This window comes from Phodopus roborovskii, unplaced genomic scaffold, assembly GCF_943737965.1.
Source record: "Phodopus roborovskii unplaced genomic scaffold, PHOROB, whole genome shotgun sequence".
Lineage (NCBI taxonomy): Eukaryota > Metazoa > Chordata > Mammalia > Rodentia > Cricetidae > Phodopus > Phodopus roborovskii.
This window is the reverse complement of record NW_026125938.1, coordinates 384,919-395,389: the sequence shown is the minus strand read 5'-3', so window position 1 is coordinate 395,389 and position 10,471 is coordinate 384,919.

Sequence of the window (10,471 nt, the reverse complement as noted above, 5' to 3'; positions counted from 1 at the left end):
AAGAGAACACCTAACAACAGAAAGACAAACATGACACCACCAGAATCTAGGGAATCTACACCAACTAGAATGGAACACAACAACAAAGCAGAAGGGTACGACTTAAAATTACCATCATAAAAATGATAGAGGCCCTCAAAGAAGATGTGAGAAAATCCCTTAAAGAAATGGAGGAAAAAACAAACAAAAAAGTGGAAGAAATGAACAAATTCCTTAAGGAAAGTACAGAAAGCCAAGAAAAACAATTAACCAGGTGAAGGAAACGGTGCAAGACTTGAAAACTGAAATAGAGAAAATAAAGGCAACACAAACAGAAGGAATGCTGGAAATTGAAAAGCTGGGAAAAAAAATCGGCAACTACAGATGCAAGCATAACCAATAGAATTCAAGAGATGGAAGAGAGAATCTGAGACACAGAAGATAAACTAGAAGAAATAGATTCATCGACCAAAGAAAACCATAAATCCAACAAATCCTTAACACAAAACATCCAGGAAATGTGGGACACCATGAAAAGGCCAAAGCTAAGAATAATAGGCATAGGCGAAGGTGAGGAAGCCCAGCTCAAAGGTGCCGAAAACATATTCAACAAAATCATCGAGGAAAACTTTCCAAATCTGAAGAAGGACATGCCCATGAAAGTACAAGAAGCATACCGAACGCCAAATAGGCTGGACCAAAGAAAAAAGACCCCTCAACATATAATAATCAAAACACCTAGCATACAGAATAAAGAAAGAATTTTAAGAGCAGCGAAGGAAAAAGGACAGGTAACATATAAAGGCAGACCTATCAAAATTACACCTGACTTCTCCATGGAAACCCTCAAGGCCAGAAGATCCTGGATAGATGTTCTAAAAGTATTAAGAGAACACGGATGCCTGCCTAAGCTACTATATCCAGAAAAACTCTCAATCAATATAGATGGAGAGAACAAGATATTTAATGACAAAACCAGATTTTCCCAATAAGTATCTACAAATCCAGCCCTACAGAAAGTATTGGAAGGAAAACTCCAACCAAATGAAGGTAACTATACCCACAAAAATGTAGGCAACAGATAATCCAACTACACCAGAAACCTAGGGTGAAGCAGAACAAACATATTCACAATACCACTGCCAACAACAAACCTAAACCAAACAAGCATCAACAATCAATGGTCCTTACTCACCCTCAATATTAATGGTCTTAACTCACCTATAAAAAGACACAGGCTAACAGAATGGATACGAAGACAGAATCCATCCTTCTGCTGCATACAAGAAACACATCTTAGCTTCAAAGATAGACATTACCTCAGGGTAAAGGGTTGGGAAGAGATTTTCCAATCAAATGGAAAAAAGAAGCAAGAAGGCGTAGCTATCCTAATATCTAACAAGTTAGACTTCAAACAAAAATTAGTCAAAAGAGATGAAGACGTTCATTTCATATTCACTGCAGGAGAAATCCATCATCACAAAGTCTCAGTTCTGAACATCTATGCCCTTAATACAAAGTCACCCACATTCGTAAAAGAAACACTACTAAAACTCAAAGCTCATATAAAACATCACACACTTATAGTGGGAGACTTCAATACACAACTCTCAACACTAGACAGGACCACAAATCAGAAACTCAACAAAGAAATAAAAGAATTAACAGAAGTTATGTCTCAACTGGGGTTAACAGACATCTATAGAACATTCCATCCAAAGACAAAAGAATGTACCTTCTTCTCTGCTCCACATGGAACCTTCTCTAAAATCGACCACATACTAGGTGACATAACAAACCTCAACAGATACAAGAGAATAGGAATAGTCCCCTGTATCTTATCGGACCACCATGCTTTAAAATTGGAATTCAACAACAACACAAATAGCAGAAAACCTGCAAACACATGGAAACTGAACAATGTGCAAATGCACCACTCCTGGGTCAAAGAAGAAATAAAGAAAGAAATTAAAGACTTTCTAATATTCAACGAGAAGAGGATACAACATACCCGAACTTATGGGACACCTTGAAAGCAGTGCTATGAGGGAAGTTCATTGCACTAAGTTCCCATATGAAGAAAACAGAGGATAGTCACATAAGAGAATTAACAGCCCAACTGAAAACCTTAGAAAAGAGAGAAGCGAATTCACCCCACAGGAGTAGACGCCAGGAAATAATCAACTTGAGGGCTGAAATCAACAAAATAGAAACCAGAAAAACAATACAAAATAATCAATGCAACAAAGAGTTTGTTTTTTGAGAAAATCTACAAGATAGACAAACCTTTATCCAAATTAACGAAAAAGCAGAGAGAGAACATGCAAATTAACAAAATCAGAAACGAAATGGGGAACATAACAACAGACACAGAGGAAATCCAGACAATTTTCAGGTCATACTTTGAAAATCTGTATTCCACAAAAATTTAAAATTCAAAAGAAATGGACAAGTTCCTTGAAAACTATCACTTACAAAAATTAAATCAAGAACAGACAAACAACACAAATACACCTATAAGCCACAATGAAATAGAAGCATTCATCGAAAGCCTTCCAACAAAAAAAAGTCCAGGGCCAGATGGATTCAGCACAGAATTCTACCAGGCATTCAAGGAACAACTAATACCACTACTCCTCAAACTGTTCCACAAAATAGAAACAGAAAGTTCATTGCCAAACTCTTTTTATGAGGCCACAATAACTTTGGTACCCAAACCTCACAAAGACACAACTAAGAAAGAAAATTACAGACCAATATCCCTGATGAAACTCGATGCAAAAATACTCAATAAAATACTGGCAAAACGAATTCAAGAATACATCAGAGAAATCATCAACCATGACCAAGTAGGCTTCATACCTGGAATGCAGGTATGGTTTAACACACGAAAATCTATCAATGTGATCCACCATATAAACAAACTGAAAAAGAAAACAATATGAGTATCTCCCTAGATGCTGAAATAGCCTTTGACAAAATTCAACACCCTTTCATGATAAAGGTCTTGGAGAGGTCAGGGATAACAGGAACATACCTAAACATAATAAGAACAATATCCAGCAAACCAACTGCCAACATCAAACTGAATGGAGAGAAACTTAAGCCAATTCCTCTAAAATCAGGAAAAAGACAAGGCTGCTCTCTCTATATATATCTCTTCAATATCATACTAGAAGTTCTAGCTAATGCTATAAGAAAACAAAAGGAGATCAAGGGGATCCAAATTGTAAAGGAAGAAGTCAAACTGTTTCTATTTGCAGATGATATGATAGTTTACATAAGAGACCCAATAAACTCTACCAGGGTACTCCTACAGCAGATAAACACCTTCAGCAAATGAGCAGGATACAAGATAAAGTCAAAAAAAAAAATCAGTAGCCCTATTTTTTTCAGACGACAAAGAGGCAGAGAAAGAAATCAGAGAAACCTCACCCTTTACAATAGCCACAAGCAACATAAAGTATCTTGGTGTAACTCTTATCAAACAAGTAAAGGACCTATATAATAAGACCTTTGTGGTTCTAAAGAAAGAAATTAATGAAGATACGAGAAAATGGAAAGATCTCCCACGCTCTTGGATAGGTAGGATAAACACAGTAAAAATGACAATCTTGCCAAAAGCAATCTACAGATTCAATGCAATCCCCATTAAAATCCCATCACAATTCTCCACCGACCATGAAAGGATAATAATCAACTTTATATGGAAAAACAAAAGACCCAGGATAGCCAAAACAACCGTATACAATTAAAGAATTCAGGAGGCATCACCATTCCTGACTTTAAGCTCTACTACAGAGCTATAGTTGTGAAAACAACCTGGTATTGGCACAAAAATAGACAGATAGAACAATGGAATTGAATTGAAAATCCTGATATTAACCCACACACCTATGAACACCTGATTTTCGACAAAACAGCTAAAATTATACAATGGGTCAAAGACAGCATCTTCAACTAATGGTGCTGGCACAATTGGATGAGGGTGTGTAGAAGACTGCAGATAGAACCATATCTGTCACCATGCACAAAACTCAAGTCCAAATGGATCAAAGACCTCAACATCAATCCAATCACATTGAAACTCTTAGAAGATAAAGTAGGAGGTACCCTTGAACAAATTGGAATAGGAGACCGCTTCCTGAACATATATCCAGGGGCACAGACACTGAGAGAAACAATAAATGGGATCTCTTCAAACTTAGAAGCTTCTGTAAGGCAAAGAACACAGTGGACAAAACCAAACGGCAGCCCACAGACTGGGAAAAGATTTTCACCAATCCTATATCTGACAAAGGGCTGATCTCCAAAATATACAAAGAACTCAAGAAAGTAGTCAAGAAAACACTAGCTAACCCCATTAAAATGGGGTACAGAATTGAAGAAACAATTCTCAACAGAGGAAATCCAAAAGGCTGAAAGACACTTAAGAAAATGCTCCACATCCTTAGCTATCAGGGAAATGCAAATCAAAACAACTTTGAGATACCATCTTACTCCTACCAGATTGGCTAAAATTAGCAACACCAATGATGACTCATGGTGAAGAGGATTTGGAGAAATGGGAACACTCCTCCACTGCAGGTGGGAGTGCAAACTCATACAGCCATTTCAGAGATCAGTATGGCGGTTCCTTAGGAAAATGGGAATTAGTTTACCACAGGACCCGACAATCTCCCTCTTAGGCATATACCCAAAGGATCCACATCCATGCAACAAAGACATCTGTTCAAATATGTTCATAGCAGCACTATTTGTAATAGCAAGAACCTGGAAGCAACCTAGATGCCCCTCAGTTGCAGAATGGTTAATGAAGATGTGGCACATCTACACAATGGAATACTACTCTGGAGAAAAACATAATGGTATCTTGAAATTCACAGGCAAATGGATGGCAATTGAAGAAACCATCCTGAATGAGGTAACCCAGTCACAAAAAGAGGAACACAGTATGTACTCACTCATATATGGATTTTACATCTATATCAAAGGATCACCAGCCTATAATTCACACCACCAGAGGAACTAGGATACAAAGTGTATTCTAAGAGATTCATATAAAGTCCCTCACAGAACTGGGAAGGGACAACTCCCCCAGAGCACAGGGGTTGGGGTCTGCCAATGGAAAGAGACGTAGGAGAAAACTAGCAGGAGGAAAAGAAAACATGTGTGACCAGGAAGAATGAGCCCGGTTAGGATAGGAATAGAAGACAGGAGAGAGAGAGAGAGAGAGAGAGAGAGAGAGAGAGAGAGAGAGAGAGAGAACATATAAGAAGGAGCCAATAATGGTTTGACGATAAAATTGAACGCAAAAAAAATGTCTAGAGACCTACAAGACTGCTGCCAACTAACAATTTGAGCTTCAGTGGAAAGGCTACCACAAATCCCCTTCCTGGAGATTGCGGTCAACAACTAACTTATCCATGGAGCCCTCAACAAATGCCTGTTGGAAACAGGAGCAAACACCTATACATAAACACTGAGTGGAAGTAGAACCTAGATGTAGATGGAGAGGACAAGACCAGGCAGCAGAAACACATATAGACAGCTTACCTGAACATGGAGTAGCGAAGGGGCCACCAGACTGATAGCTGGGAAGGCCACATGGGACTGACTCAGGCCCCCTGAATATGGGTCTCAGCCAGAAGGACTGAGCAGTCTAAGGGACCTCAAACAGTGGAGCCGGGATGAATCCCTGGTGCACAAAAGGACCTTGTGAACACATCCCCCATGGAGGGATAACTGCCTTAATCTAGAGACAGGAGAGAAGCCCTAGTCCCTACATCACATGACCTGTCAGATCTACATGACCCCAAGTGGATGGCATTTCCCTACATATGGAATTGGGGTGGGAGGATGGGAGGGGAGGGTGGTTAGAGTGCATGTGAGAGGGCACAGAGGGTAAAAGGGAGGGAAGGAGGGAGGGGGAAAGGGAGGGAGGAAGGGAGGAAGGGATGGAGAGGGAACTGGGATCGACATATAAAATAATAAATTAAATTAAAAAAATGCTTTGACTTCAAAATTTAAGTTGAAGGACAAGTTACTGGGGAAAAGGATTTCTATTTTTTTTTTTCACAGAAAATGAAAAGATGTGGATTCCTTCCAGACTAATGTGGTTTGATCAAGCTAGAGGGCCTAAAACAGAGTACCAGGTGATCCTACATTCAAAACAGCTGGACAAAGCAGCAGTATAGACTACAGCCAGGATTTCTGCATCTTCTTTGAATCCCCTTGACAGAGCCCCTTTCCAGCAGGAAGGTGTTTGGAAAGAACGATGCCCAAATTCCCAAATGTTGTCTATAAATGTTTGTTTTCATTTAAATGGATTTTGTTATATAAAATAAATAAATAAATATCTAAAAAAAAAAAAGAAAAGAAAACTGTTGGTGTTAAGTTCTCAAGCAAATATGATAAAACTATCTCTAACTTTCTTTTGGGCCTCTACCTTTGTTACCCTCATACTCTCCCCACTCTTCTTTTATGCTATATTTTTGTGAAATTTAAATAGTTTTTAAAGCAAACATTATAAATAAGATTTTGAAAAATAATGAATCATATGGATATTTAAGGGTTCAGAACAAGATGAAGATAGGAAGGATCTGGAGTCACAGAGTAGCTTTAAATAATCAAATTGATGTCTAAGCTAAGAAAACCTGAACTATATGCTCCCTATTTCCTCTCATCCTACAAAATCTTAATTATTTTTTTTAGTCTAATTATCAAAATGAGATTAAAGTGACCAAAACTGCATTAAAAATCTACTTTGAACAGCTTAATTACCCTGTCTATCTTAGAAAATTACTTTTTGCATAATATCTCTAATTTGTGATAACAGGATTATAATGTCTTCAGGAATCCAAAGTCAAATTATGGAAATTATCATGGAAATGTCTTTTATGTCACCCAGGGATTTGGAGAAAACTTTGTCCATAGCCACTTTATTTTAAAAATCCTATTGATTCCAGCCTTTCTTGTCCCTTGGCTGTGAATTCATCATCCTACACTTTATGTTGTAGCAAAGTAATGCCTGTGTAATGGGCTAGTCACAATCTCTCTTACTACTAAATTACAAATATAAAGTTTTGCCTTGTGGCATTGAAAAACAATAAATCTCCTTTGAATAAGTTGAACATATTTCTTCCTGGATATAGGCCTTTGATAGGCCTGTTCCTAGATATTGGCCTCTGATGGGCCTGTTCACAGATCATATAGAACATTTAATTAGAAGATTTGCAAGAGAATATCCCTTTTCTTAAAATATAGTTTCCAAGGTTCCTGTCTATGTTCGAATCCATGGATGCCTTTCTTACAAACCTGAAAGTCATCCATTTAAAGTGTATTAATCATGAAACAAATCTCTCAAACACAGGCATGAATACAAACTTAACTTTGATGAAAATTCATTAGCAAATAAGACTGATCAAAATGACGAGTCTCCCCAGTAGCCTCCACTGGTTTGCTGTATGCTTATGTCTCAAGATAGAAACCATCCACTCTTACAAGTAATGTTTAGCCATACACAAAAGAGGAGAAGCATAAACTAGCAACATGTCTTTCATGCCCCATTCTTCTAAATAAGGAAAGTTTTATTTCTTCTTTGAGGTTCCATCTTTTTTCACACTTCAATATATTTAAGTTCTACTTAAAAGTGCCAATTTAGCATTCCGGACTTAACCTAGGTCTTTTCTAAGGTATTTATGCTGCTTCAGTTCAGAATCCAGTTTTCTGAAGTAAGACTTTAATGTACTGGAATGTATTGATAAGTTGAATTGCTTAAGGATATTGATTTGTTATTATTCACCTATATCAGGTGATTTCTCTAAAGTTTTTGGCAGTCCATATTTGTTGTTAATAATGTAAGAAATGTTTTAAATTACACTTAATTTTTCTTTAATTTAGCTAATTTATGAACATTAATATTAATATTGTATTAAATCATATTTGTACTATATAAAAAATTGTATTTTTTCATATATGCTTTGGAATATTTTCATAATATATATGTATTTACTTTAACTTCATAAAGTATGAAACTGGTACACTCGTGTATTCATATATTTATATATATATATTCCTTTACATATTATACAGGCTTTAATATTTAAATATTTGTGTATGTACATAATCACTTTTATAATGTTTATTACATTCATTTGTAATAAATGGCAGAGGCCATGGAACGACTAGTATTTTACATGCCAGTCTATCAGATGTGTGACTCTGTTGGGGAATCCCATTTGTTAAGGCTGTAGTGTCACTTGCTGTAGATAACTGTATGTTTGTAATTTTTCTCATGAACCACTAAAACAAATATGGATATTTTACCCACTGTTTGTTTATTTATCTCATATAAATATTCCATCTATTGAGCACACATATAGCTGAGAATGGACAGGAAGATGATTATTATTATGAACAGGAAAATGCTTAATCTATATAATTCTGATGAATAGAAATGATACTAAGATATTTTTTCATTACTCAGCCTGACATAGGAAAGTAATAGTATTTTCAGTCACTAAGACTTCAGAACAAATTCACCAAACTGGTTGCCCCTGGAGATGGATATCTGGTTGTCCCTAGAGACAAATACACAAGGTCAATTTCCCAAGTGTTTATTGCTAATTCAAGGTCAGGAATAGAGGAGCTTTTGTAGACATAACTTTCTCAGCAATGGACTTTCTGCAAGTACTCCCCAATTTCAAGATTCAGACAACTGTTTATTGTTTAAGTCCTGACTTTTAATGTCCTTTCCGTCTGGGAACCCTGATCACTCAGACATGCATGCTTAACTTTATTCACTGCCTGGCCGGTCAGGGTGACTCCTTAGTCAGAGAGAAACTATGTGATCATTATGGCTCTGTTTCTTATTATGTACTCAAGAAATGTTGTAGGACCCTGAAGATGTGATTAATATTTGTTCAGAGACTTTTGCTGTGAGAGGAGAAGTGTGATGGGGAGAGAAGTGTGAGAGATGTAGGAATGAGTAGGAGAGATTTGAGAGCTGTGTGTGTGTGTGTGTGTGTGTGTGTGCACGCACGCACAAGCTTTTGTATACTGCAAGAGAGCTGTAGCTGAATATGGAAAGAGAAAAGAGTGACAAATGTAAGAAGTGTGAGAGAAATGTAAAGAGATATAGCTGAGTGATCAGAGAGATATGGAAGATGTGTCTTTATAAAAGAGAGCTATCATATCAGGTCCCTCACAGAAGGGGTAAAGAACAAGATATCCTGAGCATATTGGGAGTTGGGGAGGGCAGTGAGTGGAGAGTAGAGTGGGAGCTATGAGAAAGAGAAGGGGAGGAAGAGGAGGAGAGGAAAGCATGTGGGACTAGGAAGATAGAGTCAGGGGAGCAATAGATAAGACAGACAGACAGACAGACAGACAGACAGACAGAGAGTGTAAAAGAGGGAACCATTATACATTTGAAGAGAAAACTGACTCTAGAGAAATGTTCAGAGATCTACAAGGATGACCCCAACTAACAATCAGCAACAGTGGAGAGGCTACTTTTATGCTCTTCCCTGATAATGAGATTGATGACTATCTACCATCATAGAGCCCTCATCTAGTAGCTGATGGAAACAGAAGCAGATACCCACAACTAAACACTGAGCAGATCTCCTGGATTCCTGTTGCAGAGAGGGAGGAGTGATAAGAAAATGGGGACAAGAACAGGCTACAGAAACCCACAGAGACAGCTGACCTGAACAAGGAGGAGCTAACGGGCCCCCAGACTGATAGCTGGGAATCTAGCATTGGACCCACTAAGACCCCCTGAACATGGGTCTCAGTTAGAAGGCCTGGGCAGTCTAAGGGATCTCTGACAGTGGAACCAGAATGTATCCCTGGTGCACAAAAGGACTTTGGGAGCACATTCCCCATGGAGGGATACTCCCTTAACATAGAAGCAGGAGGGACAGCCTATTCTCTACTTGAAATGACTTGACAGAGTTTGCTGATCCCTCCTGGAAGGCATCACCCTCTGTGTGGAATGGGGGGTGGGGGGAGCGGGGAATACAATGGGAGGATAGTCGGGTGGCATGAGAGGGAGGGACAAGGTGAGGGAGGGAGAATTGGGATCGATATGTAAAATAAGAAAAAATAAATTTAAAAAAAGTGAGAGATGCAGTTGTGTAAAGAAGTGTGAGGGCATGTAGCTAAGTGGAGAATGTAACTGTGAAAATTGGTATAGCTGTGTGTAGAGAAGTATATGTAGGAGAACGATGTATTATGTAAAATGAGACACATAACTACATTTAAGGAGATGTAACAGTGTAGAGAGATTGTAAAGAAAGATATTGTTCAGGATAAAGTGAAAGAGAAGGTTACCATTAGGACAGCATTTGATTGTTCCTTTTTTCTTAAGTAACCATCAGCAAGAATGTATTTTCTTATTACCTTCAGATGGAAAAAGGCTAGTCCTCAGAGAGATAAATTTTCAGCGCATTCAAACGATTCCCTAAAGACCTTAAGATAGATTATTCAC